General features: G+C 45.2%; 1 protein-coding gene across 5 annotated transcripts in view; it reads left to right on the top strand.

Annotated features, from left to right (window-relative positions):
• The window catches only part of GHR (growth hormone receptor), a 1,047,683-nt gene that overhangs the window by 169,254 nt on the left and 855,242 nt on the right, over positions 1-23,187 (top strand). The window lies entirely within an intron of this gene.

Consider the following 23,187-nt stretch of genomic DNA (forward strand, 5'->3'; position numbering starts at 1 on the left):
GTCGCCTTTTTTCAGGGATGCAGTACAGCAAAACTATAAAATATTGGCAAATCCATTAGATCCCAAGGAATAGACTTTTGGCTTTGCCATTGCTTGTTATCCTTTACAGAAAGCAGATTGCAAGGTAATTACACATACAACGACTGATGGGATACTAATTGATTAACATAATGCTCTGGTTAGACACTGAATACTGTCAGAAATCCGGTGCTGTGCCACTTAATATTTTCATAGTTCTTTGTTAAGCAGTTTAATACTATTATCGAACATGCTTTCCGTATTAATTTGTGGACATAATATACTTTTGATATACTGAACACTAAACCTTAAAGGCAATTCTATAGACCAAAGGACCAAGTTCACAATGAGTTTGCTCTCAGATGGGGTGATATTGTCTTCTTCCATCTGGACCTACTCCTGAATTCCATGAGTACGTTTAGAATACTCTTGGCTTGTTGCTGGATTTCAGTATTAAGCCAGGAGTTATTCAAGGGTAGGTTCCAGCAAAATATTTGTGAATGGGTCCACTGTACCTGGATAATAAATAAACCATGGATGAGTGGCACTGTAACTGAGACTGTATGGTTATGTTTTTTGCATATTTTTATGGATTTGTTGTCATAAACAGTCAATGAATCCATCACGTTTAGGGTTTCTTCCAAGTAATGGTGTCCACTCTGATCTTTTTTAAAATTGTTTTTATGCTTTCTCGTTTTTGTTGGCTTCTGTTCTTAATCAAAAAATTATTTTTAGGTGAAGTCATTTGAAATTCTCTTCAATCTTACCACAGAGCCTGGTGTCTTTAAGTGAGGTGTAGGGTACACGTACTCTACCCAACACTGATGTTTCTGTTGGCACCTGGCTGTTTCACTTGTGCTCCTGTTAGGATGTTGTGTGGGCACTGAGTCCATATTTATGTCTTGCCTGGCGTTAGCAGCGTGCATGCTAACGCCATGCGAGGACCTTTTACGATCAATTTAGCCAAAGCTGAATGCACACGCGTACAGATGGACAAAGATGTCTGCTCTCGCCATTCACAAAGCTAAAAATGCACGCGTACGTTAAAAAAAAAGGAATGCATATGTGGCTATTTTTGTTTACTTTAATTAGCGTGAGGATGTGCACACTCGCATGCATTTGTTGTTCGTACGCTTGCGACGGCCCCCGTGCACTCGCCTTGGTGCCTTCTCTTCCTTTCGTGCACGCATGAGCGAACTCCGTGCCTGAACAGCGCTCCCGCTCAGCTAATGGCTGGCTTTCCTTTCTCTCCCGACACGGCATGTGCGTGCGCCTTTATTTATTTCTTACAGTGCCGCAATCACTTGGGCTCCCCAGTGTCTGTGTTGATATAGCTCCTCCCTTCCCTCGTCATGCCGTTTGTTTGGAATGTATTTATGTGCGTATCACAGTTTCAGCGTGTAGGTCCCTGCTACTGCTCGTAGTTTCAAGCACCGCCCGCATCTCACTTTTCATTCAACCAGTGTCCGTGTTGCCTTTAACCCCTCCCTCCCCTCCTCATGTCTTTTATTTGGATTGTCTTTTATTGTACCCCCATCTAAGACATTTGATCGCCTCTGTATATGCTAAATAATTCTGCTCAACTTAAAACATTGTTTACAAAATATTAAAAGGGCGCAAACGCGGCTTGCTGCCTAAAATGGCTTCCGCCCACTGCCTGCAAGCTCTTTCAATTTACATTTACAAGCCTCAGAGCGGGAGTCTGTGTCTGTAGGTATTACAAAATACAACAAATCCCCCGCAGGGCACAAAGAGACCAGGTGTCTTAAAATTACTTCCTTCGCACTGCGCCCCCAGACTTGTCCACCGACCTCTTCCCACTGCCACAAATCCACAGCACACCACTCTCGGCCAAGTCCACCTCTCACCACCACTACAAACCCCCCAGCAAACAGGAACGGCGCAAACACAACACACTGCTAAAAACAGCTTCTTCCAGCTGTGATGTTCCATCGATCAGACTTAAGTCCATTGTGCGAACCTTTGTCATCGAGTGCTGACCTCACGAGGCCCCTGCATGGCGAGCACTCAGGCCTGGAAAGAGCCCGAGGGAAGGTGAGGCGCAGGGCAAATGCGGGTGCTGTATTTATGTCACAGAGCTGAAGCACTTTGGTGAGAAATGGCGGGACACTTCATTGCCTGCAGACGGTCACCCCGCTCAAACCACACCTCTGTCCTCTCACCTTGTCCACACCTTTCTCTTCGACCCCTAGCAGCAGGGCTTTAAGTGGGATGAAAAAAACTGTGGGGACTCTCAAAGTGGCGTGGCTAATGTAATTAAAGGTGTGGCTTAAAAACACACAAGCTAACAATCTGTGTTTAGCATAGTGTGCCCTCCGACTTGTATTTTGCTGTTTGTCATTGCATCCAGATATACGATACAAGTAACATCATACATGCAACAAGTCAAGACTATTGGCTATGTCGGGGGTTGTTCGTTGTATAAGATAAATAAGCAGCAACTATGGTGGGTATATACTATTGAACAAGCATTAAAAATGTAATAGGTCTCGCCTTTCATCAAGTTAAAGCCATTTGCTTTGCTAGACAATACCATCAGCAAAGCAAATGGCTCTAGCTTAATTAAAGGTGAGACCTATTGCATTTTCAATGCTTGTTTTTCCTGGGCAGCAAGGCTTTGCCTAAGTATTCCCCATAATTGTTGACAATATTAGGGGGCCTGTTCTTTGTCTTGAGGGCAACTTCTAAGTTGATCAGCAGTCCACCCCTTTTCTTTCTCCGCCATGCCCTTTGAGGTAGACTAGGGGATCAAGTATCTTAGTTTTTACGATGTTCTGAGTGTGCAAAAGTTGGATTAAAGCTGTTCTCATGTGACTTTACTTTGAAACTCTTCAAGTTTGGTATAAATGTGTGCAGTGCTCTCCCTTCAGCGTTGGAGCTCCTCTGCTTATTGACTGCAGGAGACTTCTGACTGATCTGGCTGTGATAACTACTGTTTGTATTATAATGACTGCGTGAAAGCAAACAGAGTAATCAAACACCCACACCAAAAGGTACATCAAAGCGGGACTCAGTAATTAGTAAAAAAACAACCATACCTCAGGAAACACCCAGATTATTAAATAGACCCATGTCAGAAATCACCCTTTTTTCGCAAGAACCAAACAAAAATGACAAAAAAACTTTTAAATTAGAAAACCCTCCATCGTCATTGTATGTTCCAGATAACAGTAGCACAGCCTCGCCTGAGCAATCAATGAATCCGCAAACTGAACAAGACAAGCCCCTGACCTTTCACCAAACAAAAGGACAAAGGCAACATGCTAGGAAGGCCAGAAAAATCTACAACATATGGGAAGTGTTGGTCAACTGGGAGATAGATTATACCCAATATTTGCAGCAATACTTAAGGACCAAGACCTAGCAAGTCAAGATCTTGAGGAATACCAAAAATGCATTCATGAGATTCCCTCACTAATGGACTCTTCAGACGTATCAACTAAAACAAACGAGGGGCCAAAAAAGCGTACATGAACCACTGGACAAGCCCATAGGGCCAACAACAAAGATATGCCAATAGAAGCAAAAAATCACACAGAACACAGGATGCAGCTCCTAAAAACTGCAGTGAACTCTGAAGAGGGGAACAGGAAAAGTCATACAGATCTGGTTGCAAATGATCGAGAAACAATGCGCTCGACAAAGGAAGGAATAGAAGACCTCAAAATAGGTCTATCAATTCATAAGGAAAATAATTAATCAAAAAAAATCCACTGAAGTGGTCTTACAGAAGGGTACTAAAATAAACAGAGGCCAAAATGATCAACTACTAATAAACATAAATTCACACCACACCAAAATGATGCAACAATCAGCAATACAACAGCCAGTAAAAATTGAGCTCTGTATGTATCCTTTACCTCTATCAAGGCCAACACAGAATGCAATCAGAAGTAAATAATTGATGCAAATTAACAAAAATTTACTTTCTCGCTTACTGGCCACCACAGACCCCTCTGTTCATAACGAGATAGTGTCATACTTTTAACACCTTCCACCGCTGTTTGTATTTCAAAGCTTTTTATTTTTATTCTTTGCTGCAACAATACAAATGGTAGGGGGCTGTAGTAATGGGTCGTAATAATGTAATAGGAGTAGAATATAGAATAATTGTTGGCCATGTAGAATGTAGGTGGTGTAGGTTCCAGGTATTAATAGCATATGTGTAGAATGTTAGGAAAGATGATTCTGTGCTTCCCTGATGATTGTACTGAAATGCTATGGTACAAGGTTGCTAATAAAGAAGTACTTTTGCACAGCTTACCTAACTCTGTGCTTCACTGCAGAGGAGTAGAACATGGCCTAACACAAAACGAGCCAGGCTGCAAGCAGAAATGGCATTACCTCTGGAACACTTTTTCCTTGTCCGTAGCCATAGAGTGGATGTACGTTGTTACAACGCATGCTTTTAGCACGCATGCTGTAACAACGCGGTTTTTATAACGCATTCTTTTACAACGCATAATACAAAGGGGTGTTGGATAGTGAATATTTTAATTTACTATTCCAACACCAGTCCCCGTTGACACTAGGGAAGGTGCTAGATAGTAAATTAAAAGTATTCCCTATCCTTGAGCGCCCCCCAGGAGTCATGCGTTGTAATAGAATGCGATTTAAAAACCGCGTTGTAATAGCACTGCGTGCTAAAAGTTGCGTCATACACGACGTTCCCCCCCCCATATAGTGTGCAAATTTATTCCACAATCCGAGATTACTTGATTTCACTGATAGGTCTATCCAGCTCGTAAGAGTAAGAGCAACATTATTTTAACAAAGAAAGGAACTTCGGAAGGACAATTTTTAACGGGGTCCAGTGTACACGTCCAAGACACTAGTAGCAAAAAGAAGCACAAAGTTCCCCAGTAGGTCTAGAAAGAAGGAGTGTGTGTGTGTAAGGCGTAGATAGAGTCTTGTAAATATTTTAGTGTGTGTGTTCTGTATATAGGGAAATGCACCTAGGCTCGAGAGGAGGATTATGCTGACACATCTCCCTATATGTTCTCCCTCTCTCTAGGTTGCACCACTTGAGGCAGGACCAGTTGGCCTGCCCATCACAGACCAATAAAATAAAGCTTGTATACGTTTTTAATTCACTGTGTAGTACTTGACACCAAGGTCCTGAGGAATTGCTAGATTAGCATGAAACATGTCGACCTAAACAGAGGGTTGCAGATATCTTCGCCAGTAACATTGTTAGCGTCTATCTCCCCTCCCACTATTTTAACCAAGGGAGTTAGCCATGCCATTAAAAATCCTTGTGGACTAACTTACCTTTTTTAATTACCACCACTTTCCCACGACTACACAATTTTTCTGCCCTCTCACACGCATGCACCATATGGCTGGAACAAAAGATCTCCGCTAAAGAGCCCCTACGCGGGTGCCTGTCAGACATTGCAGCGCCAGTCTGACGAGGAGCAGGACCCACATGATGAAGCATGACACCTAGCTTGCTGGGTGTGTGAGGGTTCTAGTTCCCAAGAGGGAAATTTCCCTTTTTTCTTTCCCTCTTGGTCTTCTCTATCTACGCCTTACACACACACACTCCTTCTTTCTAGACCTACTGGGGAACTTTGTGCTTCTTTTTGCTACAAAGAGCAACATTAGACAAAATTATAAATGCAGGTGTTTGCGGGAATAAGAACTTTTCAATCTTTCCTACATACCTCCCTGAGTTACTGTAATGAGGGACTTTAGAAGCTGGGAAGCGTTTCAGAGAGTACTTTATTCTGCATTACACAGCCCATAACACTTCACGTCTAGCCAGCTCAGACCCCAACTGCTTAGTGGGAACAGTAATGGGAAACGAGCTCACAGCCTGTGAGGCACAATTTTAAACCTAAACATAGCGCTCCACATCATCACCATGAGCAAGTGTACAGGGATGGCATGTCTAAAAAACTCCTAGCTCGTGTTTTTGAGAAACATTCAAAAGATGCATTACATGAAAGTCACAAGAGAGGGGATGAGTGCATCAATGAAATTCTGAAACGCCTCTACCTCCTCAAGGGATGCTTCTACTTGGGTAGTGGGGTCACCAATTCATGTTAAAGTTCAGCTCATATCACACAGCTGTCCTCTGCATTCTCATCTGTACACACGCCTTTCATTTGTCATTCCTAAAGTAGCACCCACTCCTCCAGAACCCTCAGTCATGTCCACATCGAAGGTCTAATGTCCGCCAACCACCAGATGGCCATACACCTTTTTGTTGATAATAGAAACCTCAATATTACAAAACATAATTGTTTTGTTCTTTGGGGGAAAATGCGTGACTGTGAGCTCTATTTGGACCCCCTCAACCTTTTCATGATTTCACTCCAGTATTGCAGTACCCCAAAACAGCTCCAAACCATTCGTAGGAAACCCACATCCCAGTTTTATACCTGGGCATGTGTGAAGTCTAGGTGGGGCATGTATGAGGTCTAGATTGGTAAATGCAATGCGGTCTTGCAGTTGTGAGATAGATATGATGTAATATACAAAAGTGTGCCAGTTTGCATTTGGTGTTTCTGGAGATCTCCTTCACCTGGGTGCACACAGCTCTTCACTCCCTATCTGACAAAGGTTCCTGCAAGTCCTCCTTCTGTCTCGCTCTTGTTTTCAGAACCAATGTGGTCCTGTCTTGTTCCAATGTAACATAAAGTCAGAAAAACACCTGCCCTGCAGCCCCTCTTCTAACATAACTCCAAGTGTTTGTTTCCCAGCTGGAGCTGATGGGGAGTTCATCCATAGAGCCCTGATAGTCTCAGTTAGCTTGAAAAACTGCTGATATTTGCCTGCACCTATTCCAAAAAGTTCTTGGACCTCCAGGAATGTAATACAATCCTCTCCTGACAATAGAGCTCCTAGGGTAGTGCAACTGCCTCCGTCCATTTCCTCATGAACATATGACCACCAAGGTTTATGAAAGGCCTTAGCCACGAATTCGGTAATTTCCTTGAGAAAGGTGGTTTGCATAGTACCACCTTCACCATAATTTCCCACGCTCCTGTTGTACTATAAAGGGACAGTGGCGTTCCTGATGTGCCCCAAACGTCAACTAGTAAATTGTCCAACCCCTCCTCTCCCTCTAGGAGGAGCCTTTTTTCCAAATTGTTCTAGACTAAGCACCATTTTGCTGCATGCTGGAGCTGCATTGCCATGTAGTACACGTCACAGTATTCCCAGTCCCCCCACCCCCCTTGATGAGGACCTTCAACCCTACCCTGCTCCTTTTGCTCACACATATCAATGATAAGAGCAGACTATCTAGTTTTTTAAATGTGGTTCTGGAAATTGGACACATAGATTTTTGCACACCGTACAGGCAACGTGGAAAGAAAACATTTTTTGCCACTGCTATCTTTCCTGCCATAGACCAGGGCTGAGTGTTCCAAAAGTGGACAGAGGCCTGTTCATGTTATGGGCGAGATGATTCTGAGATATGTGCACCATCGTGTACCTAAATAACAGAACCTATCAGTTTCCCAGCGTAGCCCTACCTGAGGACCTTTTCTAGTGGAGTGCCTCCTAGCCTTGCCAATGGAAACAATAATAATTTACCCTGGTTGATAAAGAGCCCTGAAGCCTCTCCAAATTTTGAAAGTTCGGGCAGTAGTCTCAGAATAGAAATGTGTGGTTGTTTGAAATAGAGGAGAGCATCATATGCATATAAAGAGACAAAGTGAGTTGTATTCCGCACCAGAATACCCCAGTCTTTCAGCACTCCATGCAGGTATGGAGCTAGTAGGTCTATATCCAGAGCAAACAAAGAGGGGACCAGGCATCTGTCGAGTACCAGAGCTGTCCAGCATGAAACCTCAGGAGTGAGCCCCGGGCCCTAGGATTTGAATAGAATAAAGATATCAATTTAGGGATTTCGGGCTAAATTCCATCTTCCAGAGGAACGCCATCATGTATCCCCAGTATAATGTATGACATGCCTTTTTCATATATAAGACCACCAATACTGCATCTACATTCGATTCTGAACTGTGTGCATGGCATGGGTCAACCTCTAATATTCATAAGGGTACTCCTGGCAGGTATAAATACCAACTGGTCTTGTGTACCAGCATCACAATCACTTTTTGAGCTAATTCTCAATAATTTTGGATAGTGCCTTCACTTCTACCTTCATTATGGACAATGGCCGATGAGACCCTAGCAGCAAAGGATCTCTATCTGGTTTAGGCAACATAATTATGACAGCCTCCCACAACCACTGGTGTAGTTGGCCGATGTCTCTGACCTCCAGTAAGTAATCTGGGAGCAGCAAGGTATATACCTGATAACATTCCAATGGTAAACTATCTTCCCCTAGAGTATAATAAAGCAGCAACTCAAGGATAACTGCATGTAGCTCTTCTTGTGTGATATTTGCCTCTAGTTCAAGCATCTTCTCCTTGGAAGGTTTTGGGACTTCTACACTTGTTAACCGCATCGCTGCGGCGGTTATTTTTCCCGTACGCGGCTTTTTCTAAAAGCCGCGTAAGATGACGAGCTCAGCTCGTCATCCGCACACGCCCCCGTGGCTGATGACGAGCTGAGCTCGTCATCAGCATTGAAGGGGTTAAGAAGTGTGTTGCGGAAAGATCATGGTTCTGTCATGGCTGCTTATAGATTTCCTCCAAGTGCTCCCTCTAGTATTTATTAATGGCTATTTGTGTGATCACCATTGATCCATCTCTCCCTGTGGGCGCCAATATCATGCGGGTATGAGTCACTCTCTTAAGCAGTCAGGCTAAGAGTCATCCTGGCTTGTCACCCCCACCTATGAAGTCTCCCAAATGTTCAACTTCATGCAACTGTTCCCCCAAGGTCCGGTGCAACAGTATCCAGTCTAATAAACGTGCCTTGCACAGGGGACTTGGAGGAATATATTCCCTTTTATCATAAAACCCCAAACCCTCCAAGTATTTTTTGGCCTGGGATGGAAATTAATGTGGCAAAAAAAATCTAAATGTGCGATCTCAAACCCTAAAATGTGCATTCTTTTTGAGGAAGGCAGATGTGCTGGCCACAAAAAATACTGCTTGGTCACTACTGGAGACTCTGACCAGTCACTTTCTATGACCTAGCAGTGTCCTGCAGCATGGCAACTCAGAACATGAGGGTGTCTGCTGCCAGAGAGTGCATTTCAAAATTTTAAAATTGCTCTCTTGGACAGCCTCTATTCCAAAGGTACAGAGGGCAGCCAGGGGGCAAATGGAGTGGCAGGTACACAGGAGACTCAGGAATGGGAGGGCAATGGGGGACAATGAGTGTCCTGGGGTTGGTGGAAGAAGTGGTGTTTACCATGGGAGAGAAAAGACACAGGATGGGATGACTCCTCCTTTCTTTGGTGAACTGAGAGAATATGACATTACGGCCAAAGCTGCAGACTTTGGACCTGGGGAACCAGGTTTGAGTCCCAGTGTTTTCGCAATATGTGAATCTGGGCAAATCACTAAGGGCCCGATTAAGGTAATCCCAGATTACCAATTCTTAAACACCGAATCATACCGATTCGGTATTTAAGAACTGGCAATCGGGATGTAGGTAATTGTACCAATTTAATTACCGAATCGGTGTGATTCGGTAATTACCGAATCGGTAAACACCGATTCGGTAATTGGGGGAAACCTAGAAGGGTGGCAGGGTGTCACTTTGACACCCTGTTGCACCCCTCAATTGTGCATGGGTGCACATGTTGCAGACATACATGCCCTTAGGGCATGTATGTCTGCAACATGGCACTGTTTTAAAAGCAAAAAAAATGATTTTTAAAGGGTTTTCATTATTTACCACCAACTTCTAATTGGTAGTAGATAACGTATTCTTAAACCCCTGTAGCACCGATTGCAGTGCTACCTACATGTCAAGCTACAGATTTGGTAATTTTACCGAAACGGTAAAATTACAGATTCGGTAAAATTACTGAATCTATATCTTGACTTGCCCCTACATCCCACACTCCAAGTACCGGTCGATAACGGCCGAAATCGGCCATTACCGACCGGTATTTGCCTTCCTACATCTGGCCCTTAATCTCCTCGTCCCTAAAAAAAGAAAAAATTGTTAAACATAATTGGAGCTGATTTAATGAGCTCCAATACGTGATAAGTCTGCTCTATGTAAAGGTTAAAAAAAATAAAGAGTAAAGGGCAAGAGGTCGCAGGAAACAACTGGCAGGGTTGGGCAAGGACCTGACAGCACAGGAGGAGGGTTTGTGCATTTTAAAGGCAAGCGACAGAGTAACTTGCCACCTGTTAACTTCTTGCTCACCCTCCTTTTATTGTCTCTTCACAGAGCAGAGTCAATAAAAGGACTTTTCGTTCAATGTATTTACAATGCAAATTTTTGACTGCACTTTTGGAAAAAATCACTGGATTTTTACAAAAGTGCCGATTTTTTTTTTTTTGGTGCTAATTGCAAAATTGCAATATCTTAGTGGCATTCTGAGTGACCTGCAGCCTTGATCACATATTGGCCGGAACCAAGGTATAGGGCATTACCATAGTCAATGTGTGAAATGATGCAAGCCTGGATGCTTAATCTTCTGGCTTAAAAAGGAAGTAGATTAAGAACCTTTCTTAACCATCTCAGGACACCAAAGCAATTAGCAGCAAGTTGCTTGGCCTGGTGGTCTATAGTGAGGCTGGATTCCAGCCACATGCCAAGACTTATTATCATACATTTGGGATTGGGAAGCCTCTCCAGGCAGTCCGGGACATGAGTTGGGATTTTCTTGCTGAGATTGCCCAATAGCATAACCTCAGTCTTGTCTTCATTGAGCTTCATTTTATAGTTAGCCATCCATTTGGCTACTTCCTGAAAGCATGGGGCCAAACGTATGTGACTGGAGCTGTAGTTGGGGGAAATTGAAATCACCAGCTAAGTGTTAGCGTAAGAAACCAATGCCAGAGCATGGGAACGGGCTCCAGGTGATGACCTTCGTACTATCTCCCCCATACTTGCTTCTTGTTATGGTCATATGGGCAAGCGCAATTCAGATATTGTGCAGGGAATTTCTAATGATCACTGAGCCTGAGGCCACACTTAGCCACAGAGTTCAGCCCCCTGGAAACCCTAGAAACTGTGCCGCTCCCTTGAAAAGGCCTGGAAAAAAGACCCATCCACCAGCAACAAGGACGCCTTCTAAAGCGCCATCCGTACTCACCACCAACTGATCCGAAAAGCCAAGAAAACAGCATTCAAGGATCGACTTGACAACAACGCCCACAACAGCAAGGAACTTTTCAACATCGTCAAGGAATTTTCCTACCCCTCGGCCAACTCCAACAACATCACCCCCTCTCAAACCCTCTGCGATTCCCTAGCCTCTTTTTTCCACAACAAGATTGCTGACATCCTCAACAGCTTTGACAACCAACCCGGAAGCCAACCCACCCTACCATCAGCTGACCATCTTCCCCCCGTTAACACCCTTAACGCCTGGAACCCAATCTCCACTGAGGACACCATCCGCCTGATGAATTCCATCCACTCTGGATCCCCCACAGACCCATGCCCTCACCACATCTTCAACAAAGCAGACTCCGTCATAGCTCCGCACCTCCGAGACGTCATCAACTGCTCCTTCAACTCCGCTACCTTCCCAGAAGACTGGAAACACGCTGAACTCACCGCCCTTCTGAAAAAACCAACAGCAGACCCCACCGAACTCAAAAACTACCGCCCCATCTCGCTTCTTCCATTCCCGGCCAAAGTCATCGAGAAAGCTGTCAACAACCAGCTCGCCGCCTTCCTCGAAGCCAACAAATCACTCGACCCCTCACAATCTGGCTTCCGAGCCAAACACAGCACTGAGACCGCCCTCATCGCAGCAACAGACGACATTCGAACTCTACTGGACAATGGAGACACAGTCGCCCTTATCCTCCTCGACCTCTCTGCAGCCTTCGACACAGTCTGCCACAGCACCCTTTTACAACGCCTCAGAAACATCGGAATCCAAGAAAAGGCACTGGAATGGATCACCTCGTTCCTCACCGGAAGAACCCAGAGAGTCCGCCTCCCACCATTCTAGTCCGAGGCCTCTGAAATCATCTGCGGCGTACCACAAGGATCCTCACTCAGTCCCACCCTCTTCAACGTATACATGAGCCCCCTCGCGGCCATCGCCCGCCAACACAACCTCAACATCATCTCTTACGCGGATGACACTCAACTGATCCTATCTCTCACCAAGGACCCCAGCACCGCCAAAACTAACCTACACGAAGGAATGAAAGAAGTCGCCGAATGGATGAAACAAAGCCGTCTGAAACTGAACTCAGACAAAACAGAAGTCCTCATCTTAGGTAAATCCCCCTCTGCATGGGACGACTCCTGGTGGCCGGAAGCCCTCGGAAATGCACCCATCCCGACAGACCACGCACGGAACCTTGGCGTCATCCTGGATTCTTCACTCTCAATGAACAGACAAGTCAGCGCCGTATCCTCTTCCTGCTTTAACATTCTTCGCATGCTCAGAAAAACATTTCGCTGGATCCCCTCCGAAACAAGGAAAACAGTCACCCACGCTCTAGTCACGAGCCGACTGGACTACGGAAACACCCTCTACGCAGGTACCACCGCTAAACTCCAGAAGAAACTACAACGAATCCAAAACGCCTCAGCCAGGCTCATATTAGACATCCCACGCAACGAACACATCTCTGGTCACCTTAAAGACCTCCACTGGCTACCCGTCAATAAGAGGATTACTTTCCGACTGCTTACCCACGCACACAAATCACTCTACGACATCGGACCAGATTGCCTCAACTCTCGACTGTCCTTCTACACCCCCTCCCGCCAACTTCGCTCTTCCAGCCAAGCCTTCGCCACTGTACCTCGCATCAACAAGACCACCATGGGAGGCAGATCCTTCTCATACCTGGCTGCCAAAACATGGAACTCACTCCCCGCTTACCTTCGCCTCACCCAGAATCACCTAGCGTTCAGAAAGCAGCTTAAAACGTGGATATTTGACAAATAATCCTCCTCCCCTTCCTAAGCGCCTTGAAACCCTCTGGGTATGTAGTGCGCTATATAAATGTTATGACTTGACTTGACTTGACTAGATGCCGAATAATAGCTGTTATGTCAGTGTATCCTCAGTGTTGGCTTTTTCGTGTGCCCCTGTGTAATGCACAAACCATGTTAGTCTGAGGCTCCCTTCTGTGCAACCCCAGGGCGGAGTGAGACATTCCACCTCTGGGAACAGAAATGGTTGAATAAATTGTAAGAACCCTCCTTTCCAGATGGGTAGCATCATATTGTATGCACACTTACTCCTAGGTTCAGCAATGCACCCCCGCCGCGAGATATTGCATGCAAGTCACTAGCCATCTCCAGCATCCCATCATGCTGCACCTCTATGCGAGGTTTCAGTCTCTTCATTGGTATGCCCCACCTCCTCCTTTCCACTGAACCGCTTGGTCTGCAGTGGCGGCTGCCACCGTTCAGGGCCCGTGAGGCATTCTTTTTTACGCTTGCTGTTGAGCCAATCCCATACCCCCTCCGTCTCATAAAGAAATGGGTCTGGCCTCCGTGTATCACTTTGAGCTTAGTGGGATACAGGAGCATATATTGGACTTATAGTTTCCACAGTTCTGGCCACCAGAAATGATTTGTTTTGAGCCTAAACTTTCTAAGTATAGTACTGAAATATTCTGATATCAGGCCCCTCGAGGTTGGAGGGTCTCCTTGACTCCAGGCCCACTGCAGAACACCATCTCTGTCTCTATAGTTACGTGTCCTCGAAATAAGTGCTCTCGGGGGGGGGAGGGGGTTTGGGAGAACCCAGAGGGGGACGGAGGATCAACGCTCTATGAGCTTTTTCAATGACAAACATGTGATAACTTGCATGGACCCATGACTTCTCTGAGCCATCCTTCCAATAAGAGTTCCGGGGAGTTCCCTTCAGCATGTGAGAAGATCATCCAGACATGATGCACATTCTGTAGAATGTGGCCCAAAATCCCTCCGCCTTCTTTGACAAAGTAATGACATTCTTTTCTGTCCATAGAGAATGTTCATTAAATTTGCATAAATCCACCACAATAGGTTAACGTCCATGTCTATTGAATCCATTTTATGCTCCAGAAGCCTACTTAGAATATTTGATTGCAGCTAATATCTGTTCACTTGGAGACGCCAAGAAGGGGAGACAAGGAAGTGTCCTTTTCATTGTTGGTCTGCTGCTTCCCAGGACTGGCTGTATATTGATCCATCTTGGTTAGCTGGGTGGATCTAGATGCTCTTTCTTGGCCCATAATGGACTCAAGGAATCGGCCACCAGAGAAATGCCCTAGACGAACAGAGCCACTGATGCAGTAAATAGTGGCCTAAATCTTGTCACCCTGGCATGCACTACCGTGGTCCTTCAACTCCCCTCCACTTAACACCAGCTCCGCACATAGTCAGTCTGTACAATCCACCCCTCAGAGTTCTTCCGCAGTATTTATACATTTACTTCAAATGTGGAACAGCTGTGTGGCCTCATACATATTCCCAAAAGTCCCTGCCTCGTTTGTTTTGATCAGCTCAAAGCCCTGAAAGGCCTCCAAGATCTTGGCTGTTATATAAATTGGTGAAAGCAAAAAGAAGACTGCATTTAGGCCCATGGCCTCCTTACATTGCCACTAGCAACCCTCTGCTTTCCCTCAAGCATGTTCTCTCTCCATTTGATAGTCGGTGTCACCAGGACTACCAGAGGGCTCTCCAGTTCACTGCCTCAGTCAGGCTTCTCTGTTCACCAGGTGGACATTTGGCGGGGGCCTCCCGTTCCACATCCAAATATTGAAGTAGTAACGCCGTGGCTCTACCTCCTCAGCCTCCAGGGGCCAATAGTCATCAGTTACCAGCCAGATTAATCCATAAGCAGTGCTTGGCTCTTCCCTAGCCTCTGTGATCGGGCACTCCGAGTCACCGTGGCCCACCCACACTTTGGGCTTCACTGGGCTGCCTCCTAAACGTCACAGCAGCTCTCTGAGCCTCCATGCAGACCAGGCCGCACACTGTGATGGCTCCACCTCACACCAATGGGCGGCCCTTGACCCCATCTCCGAGGCCTCTCTTGTGCAGTGGCACCAGCCAGCAGCTCTGCTCAGCAACTTCCAGGCAGCGCTCCAACAGTTATAGGCAGTGCACTGGCTCTGGATCCTCGGGTTGGCTTCATCGTGACACAGGTGACATTTTGCAGCTCCGGTTCCAACTCAGGGCTCTCCTCACATCTAGGCCACTCCTAACCTGGACAGAAATGCCTCCCGGATGCCATTGTTCAAATTAACAGAGCGGGTCACTGCCAGCAGTCCGGGGAGCACATAGGATGCCGAAGGATTGCACAGAGGATCATGAAGCCAAAGATAAAGACGTGCTATCCGCCTTCTTAGTTGCCAACGCCCTCCCTTCCACCACTGCTTTAGTGAAGCTGAGGTACTCCACAACCAATGCTTCAAAGTTGTATACTCCTAAACTGCCATCCTGACCAGTGGCGGCTCCTCTGCAATGGTGGAAGAGCATCTCCCACCGCCCCACCAGCAGCTTCAAAAGTTGAAAAATAAAATGATAATAAAACAGGTTTATTGTTGTTTTATTTTTCAACTTCTAAGTGCCACATCCTGCGGGCAGGGCCATCATGGGGACAGTCACAAAGGGGAGTGCTGGGCACTGCTATCAGTGTGCATGTGGGTTTGGCCAGCATTCTCAAGCCGACCAAACCCACATGCACACTGAGCTGTCTCCAACCTGAGGTGCGTTGCCGAGTTGGAGACCGCATTGAAGACAGCAGGCAGAGGCTCCCAGTCTCCCTGGGAGCGCACATCGAGGGTGCTCAGGCCAATCCTGAAGCTGCTCTAATGCAGGAGAGCAGCTTCCGGATTGGCCACAAGGGAGGCTGGGTGTCTCTGCCTGCAGTGGAGCTTCAAGAGAAGCAGAAGTCCGGCGATGTGGTGGGCTGCAGGCAAGTTCTCTTTTTTATCCTATTCTTTTTTCTTTTTTTTCTTTCTTTCTCGACCCCCCAACCCTCCCCCCCGCCTTGCCACTCTGCCATAATGCCAGTCGCTACTTATCTTGACTCATTTGCTGTACTAAACTGAGGTTCTTCAAACAGCTTATTTACACTTTTGTAATTCTACTACAAAATGTAAAAGAATGGCGGCTGCACTTGAGCAGGCACAACTTTGGTCCCATGTCCCCCTCTATAAATTAAGCATGCTTACCTCAAAGGCAAGAAAACATGGTTAAAATGTTTCCCATGACGGTGGGAAATCTCAAAGAAAGTGTCAGCTGGAGCTACCGTTACTTCTTCAAATTCTGGCAGCTTTTAAAATATATCCACAATTATAAAATAGAAATGGCATTCCACTGATAATGTCTAAAAATTAGGACTGGATGAAATTAAAATGTAATTCATTAAGTGGTAGGCAAATGTCTCCCTTTATGAACATAAGAATGTATTTTTGGAGATCATTCGCTTGTGCCTCAGAAGGTCTCTTGATGCTGTTACCAGATAACAGATGATTATCATTACCACACTCATAGCACTCATTTCATCAACCTGCGAACGATGAAAGGTTGAGTTGATCAGCCGTGAAAAAACCTGCGATCAAGGTGCCAAACGCAGATCTTTAGAGTGAACGCATTAGTCCACTGAGCCACTTGACCCAATGAATATGGCCAACGTTTCCCAGTGTTTCCTGAGGCCAGGTTTTTCTTCACCTGGTACCTATCGCCACAAACCAGCTTTGGGGAACCACAACAGTCACCAGTAGGCAGCCACTATTACCGCTCCTGCCCTTCGACTTCCTGCTTCAGGGAGATAGTAATGTGATCCAAGCAACATGCTCAAATCCCGAATCTCAGAACGGCAGCACGAACAAGCCAACTATGCACGTCCTAAAGCTAGAAAAGTTTAAAAAATATACATATGCCGAAAACCATTTAGCTGTGTAAATTCGCAAATTCCTACTTTAACACGTGCTTAAAAATTTCGCACTTAGAAAGTTTTGGTTATTCTTAAGAGCCCCCATAAGGTAAATAGCAAGGTGGGAATAGTAAACCACCCCAGTTTTTTTAAGGCACTCAGTTTCTCCCAGCCTCTGAAAACACTTCTCTCAAGTCGCAAAAACTAAATCTCAGTGTTCACTAATACGAACTGCTTTCTACGCTGCTCTTTCTGTGAGGCGATGCAACCTGGATACATTAGCCTTTCCACCAAATGGCACAATTGTTTCTCAGGCCCGTTCTCCTGGAAAAGATAGTGCATTTCCTGGATGCATTTGTTTGCAGTGGTAAAGATATCTATTTTGGACACAACTTCGACATCCTCTGTTGACTTCCCGTAATAAGGTAGGAAGGAACTTTTTCTAATTTGCATACTGGATAGAGAAAACAAGTTTTCCTATCTCCATGTGTGCATCAGTTTCAGATGCCATATTTGGGGTGAATATTTGTGATGACAGATGTTTTATTTAACATTTCTCGTAATTGCTTTAATACCGGGAAGCTAATGGGTGCTTGTTAGGTTGACGGCTATTACATGCTGATCATGAAGCCTGCAATACTGAGTGACACCAAGCTGGGGGAAGAACTCTTGTTATCCTGGGTTAGGAGAGTTTCTTTCCATGCTGTGCCACCTTTACTTCTTAGAGGTTTGACGTCGTTAGTCATTATATATCCCGGGTACATACATCGGGAGTCTTTACATCGCTGGTAAGTTTTAAGTACTTTACTTCGCAGCTCCGTCATTTTTTAAAGTTTAAATGAATCTTTTTCAGCATTAAATAAAAACAAAGCAACCACTCCCTCTCAGCCAGGGCCCTTGCAACGATGAGACCGTACCAGGCAGCTGCGAGGATGCGGCCGATCACCGATAGAATTATTACATCATAACCATTCTGCAAATGTGACCTTGCCAAGGAGCAAAAGTGTGTGCCCCTCCCTGGCCGCAGGCGCTCTTTGATGCGCAGGGTGGCCTCTTTGAAATATGCTTGACTGACAGATACAAGAATTGTATCGCTTCTATAAACTGTGGAGAGTAAAGTTACTATCATTAAATCTGTAAGTGCTAAGAAATAAATCCCTGAGTGCCAGGCAGTGGCGAGCAGCCTATTCATCCTTACAAGACCATTTAATGCTCCCTTTCTTCATATTAAATGGCTGGTAAACTGGATAATTCCTCTCTGGCCTTCTTCCAAAGCAGCAGCTCTTGTTACTTTCTGTTGTACTGATTGTTCAGTGGCTGACGTAGCCCTGATGTTGGGCCAAAACATTCACAAATACAGTAGTTCTTACAAACGAACGAGGCAGTGCAGTTAATTGATGCAGGGGAGACGTGAGATCTTGTTCAGAATAGGAGTTAAGGAAAATACCTAGGAGTGGATTGACAGAGAGAATAACATTAGCCGCAGTTGTCTGCCCGCAGCACTGCGGCTCTTACTAAAGGGACGCAGCGGGAACAAAGTGCGTTTCTTACAACATATTTCAGTAATGTATTCGCAGAGCCACTGAATTCCGTGAATGTGCAGCTGTAGGGTTTTCCACTTAGCCAATCATCTGCTGTTTTTGCCACCGAAATCGCTGTCTGCTACGTGATTTGTAGATTTCAAAAACAAAAAAATGTTTCTAGCTTAAAGGGACAGAAAAGGTACCAAAAAAGGTGCCACTGCTATTGCTGCACAGTGGCAGACCCTGCACGAGCGGCAGCTGGTGAAGCATTTGCCCAGACAGTTTAATGTGTCCTATAATTACAATCCACGAAATAATACTGCCATTGTGCTTCACAAGCTGCTTATCTTGCCACATAGTATAGTTAACCCAATGCATAATGAGGTCCTCGAGTGCAGAGTGATACTAGAGACCTAGGTATTTATCACCTTAAACAATCGTTGCCTATAGTCCGTGCTTTCCTTATTCCTATATGTAATGCCACCTTCAACAGGGCTCTTTGATTCTGCTTCCATCTCTCAATCACATGACCAAACATAACCAGAGTGATGGGCAGCAGGCTCCTCCATGCAGTGCAAATTGGTGAAAATTGCACTCAGAACATAAGACGCATCAGTCAAAAGATGGGGTTTTCTTCGCTTAAAAGCATTGGGCTGCACAGCTGCAAGATTGTGGAAAGTTGCTCCCGTAACATGACCACAGAGGCTAGGCTTTAAGGGTTATTTGGGTAAGCAGGGTACGGACATTCATTTTCTTATTATGACGAAGTCCTTTATGGTCATAGATCTTCTATAGCCACTGCCGTAAAGCCTCAGTATGAGGCGCGGCTGAAGAAGCAAGCTGGTGTGGCACCGAACATCAAGTGGCCCAGACCAGTCCTCAAGTGCAGCAGAAGGTGCAGAGCCTAGTGGTGTCGTGTATTCAATGCAGCGTCTGTGTGAGCGCTTTGGTAATGCATTGAATAAGTAACAAACCTTGGAAGGCACTTTGTGCTAAGCCAATGTTCCCACTCACAGTGCAGCATAAAGTGTTTAGCTTGGACGCACTTTAAAGCAACACATAGTTGCCCATAAGGAGGTCCCTGCAGGTGCTTGGCTTGGATGCAGAGTACTACTAAAGGTCCTGGCCAGGGTACAGGCCATGAGTAGCCGGTCAATATTTCAATCCCCCACACAAGAACAAGTTCATAGACACAGGGCAGGTGTCCACATAAATTAATAGCGAACGTTCACGGCCCCTAGGTTCTTGTCATCAGTTATGACTCAGAGGATGAGCTAAACTAGACATGATCTGGAGCGCACCAGTGTTCGCCATGCTGTGGTTCCTCAGTGACTTGAATAGTCCACCCTGTAGAGCTGCGTATGGGCAGAATGTGGCTGTGTCCGCTCTGTAGGTGAACTGTGTCCGACCTATAAAGGGGGTTCATAATGACACATTTGTTATTATCTCTGAACACATTTCTCTAGAAGAAACTACGACAAAGGCAAAACATGATGTACATAACTACGATACCCCTTGTTATCCCTTAGTCTGACCTTTGAAATTCAGGTGAGTAATACCGAAACTAGTAAATACCACCCCATTTGGAATTGGTGTTTTCGGGATGGTGTTACAACCTATAATATATGGGACCTCTGAATGTGGCGCTTTGCGCGTGTTTTATTTCTTTGTATGTCTCTCAAGCCAAAAGTGTGAACGCAGTTCAGTGACGCCCTGAGGGCTGCTCTGCGCATTTATAAAAAAAATAGAAATATCATGGTATGCCAACTATTTAAAGGAACTAAAACATGAACTTAAGGTTGCTTAGAACTGGGGAGATGTACAGTACAAAAAAACTCATTTAAACCACCAAAGCAGAAGCTTTTAAAAAATAAATTCTGGAAGCCTCTAATGCAACAAAGAAAATCCTTTTCTTTGCACACTCTCTGTTCAAACCACCTAGCACTTTGCAGAGGGCCTTTCCCACACAGTCACATAATCAATCAGTCTCCTTTCAGAATAAAGTTAAAAGAATCATATCGACCTTAATTCACAGTCTAATTTACTTCTTCCACTTAATGTTTCTACTGTCCCCTGGACGATGGCTAAATTTGCTCGCTCTCAAATACCTCCTGGGCAACCTTAGATTCCCTTGGTGAGATGTCAGTAGCTGACTTCCTTAAGATGGCAAATTCTATCTCATCCGGTTCCCCACTTGATCCGTTACCATGCAGATTCTGGAGAACGCGGTCTGATTACCTTGCCCCTCCTTAGTAGCTGTTTGTAATCCCCATCTGGATCCGGCAACTGTGCCTTCCGAAAGGAAAAAGGCTTTGTTGATTCCTCTTTTTTAAAAAGGCTACTGCAGATCTCTCCATTCTTAACAACTATAGACCGATTTCTCGTATGCCTTTTCCCAATAAAACATGTCCACAAGAGAATTTCTGAATTCCTAAAAGAGCATACCCCTTTGGATGAGGTCCAATTTGGCTTTTATCCCTTATGTAGGACCTCCACAGCCCTGGTTACGGTGTTGGAGGATTTCCGAATGGCACTGGACAATGGTCATCGGGTAGCTTTAGTGCTATCAGAGATGTCTGATGCCGTCAACACAGATAACCACAACATTTTAATCTCTAGGTTAGCTGTGATGGGTGTTGAAGGAAGGGCTTTGAAATAGTGCAAGTCCTTAGAGGAAAGAGTGAAAGCAATTCATATCTCCCTCTTCTGCTTCTGCTTCAGGTAAGTCGGTCAGGGTGTTCCCCAGGGTTCCTTCCTGAGTCCGACACTGTTTAATGTTTACCTCATATCACCTGCATGGTATAACGATTCTCAGTTACGCAGATGACAATTTTCACAATCCTACATCTCAATAGCCTAAGGCATCTTTCCATGATTGTTTTCATGAGATCTCGCCCAGGCTCTGAGCAAACTCCCTGAAATTCAACCGTGATAAAACCATCATTTCCAGTCAAGTGTTGCTCCAAACCTCATGTATTCATTGCAAACTAACTTTTGGCCTCCAGAGGACAGCTCTGTTCCTGTGATCACCACCTCACCCTGGAATATGGGAATATTAATGGATAGTGATCATTTGATTAGGAGTCACGTCAATAGACTCTAGTCCAGTTGCTTTACTTAAATGTGAACATTACATTAACCATTGTTGCTACCTAGTCACTCTCACCCTTTAGACGCCGTAGAGGAGATGCACTGGTGTCACTGGATCCACTGATGGGCGGACAGAGCACCTTCAGTCCCACTAACAGCGGTCCAGGACTACGGTGGCACCACTTGGGATGACAGGACTCACAGATGGCAGAGTCCAGGTGTTGGGTTCAAGGTTTTTGGATGCCTGTTCTGTTCCTGAGGCTTCTGATCAACAGTCCTGCCAACTAGCCCTTGGAGTCACTTTCGGGTCCTGGGTTTAGAGATGCTGGCCCAGTTCATCTCATTCAGACAAGAGGGCAGCAGGGCAGAAGTTCAGCAAAGTGGCAGTCCTTTCAGCAGCACAGCAATCCTTCTTCCTCGCAGGGTCCACTGATGCAGAAGTGTACTGAAGAGTTGGAACGAAGAGTCCAATATTTATTATTGGTGCCCACTTTGAAGTAGGGAAAACTTCTAGAGATTTTCACCTCACAAGGAGTTGTCAGATATCCCCTTCCTCCCTGTCCTGGCCTCAGCTTGTCTGGGGTCATAAACGACTAGTAACAAACCCTTTGTGAGATTACTCATGCAGAGCCTTTGTGACCTGCAAGTGTGGTAAGTGGCAGCTCCTCCTCGTTGTTAACTCAGAGTGGTCCATACTGCCAACACCCATCTTCCCTTTGTCTCCCTTTCTGGGAGTAAGACACGAAGACCAACTGCCAGTTACAGCTCGTCATGTGACCCAGGTTCAGGCTGCGGACACAGTTACAATAAGAAAATGTCAGCTTTCTAAATGTTAGAAAACAACAATGGGGTTGCCCGGTGTCCCTCAGGACCGGGTATTAGGATTAAATAGAAAACACAGTGGTCCTGTTGTCTATGTCAATTTCTTTTCAGATTCAAAACAATATTAGCTTGTAATCACAATAAAAAGTCTTTTAGTAAAAGAGCAATGTAACACACACCGGAAAATAAGTTTCAAATTATATATTTGAGGATCGTATCAAATATTGAAGCCTAAAGCAATATACATATTTAGTTATGCACAAAGGGAATGAAGTGACTGTGGTGACTTGTGGTGATAGGTGATATGAAAAACACACTATATACAGTAAAAAAATGCAGTGCAGTGAACAGGGGGAGAAAATTCTGGTTCGTCTTGACAACTTTGTACATATGGCCCAGAGTCAATTCAATTGCTTCCTTATATACATTGGCAGTGTAAAGACATATTGTATGCGTCGACATTTCGACCCAAATTATAGCGCAGTGTATGATGCGTCTTAGTAGGGTCTTCTTCAGGACAAGGGGGGGGGCGGGGTATGTAGCTGAGATGCAGAATGCTAAAAAGTCTCTGCCGAGGCGGGGTCTGAGCAAATCAGTCCAAGTTACCTTAATGAGTTTCTTTCAGGGGGTTAGATCTCCACCAGCTGGGTGGAGTCTGTGACCAGTTCAAGTGTGTTTACGGATTCAAGCCGCGTCCTGCCTTCTCTAACTCGAAGATGAAGGAGAAAGAAACTCATTAAAGTAACTTGGACTGATTTGCTCAGACTCTGGGCCATATGTACAAAGTTGTCAAGACGAACCAGAATTTTCTCCCCC

Source organism: Lissotriton vulgaris, chromosome 3_1 (assembly GCF_964263255.1).
Source record: "Lissotriton vulgaris chromosome 3_1, aLisVul1.2, whole genome shotgun sequence".
Taxonomy (NCBI): domain Eukaryota; kingdom Metazoa; phylum Chordata; class Amphibia; order Caudata; family Salamandridae; genus Lissotriton; species Lissotriton vulgaris.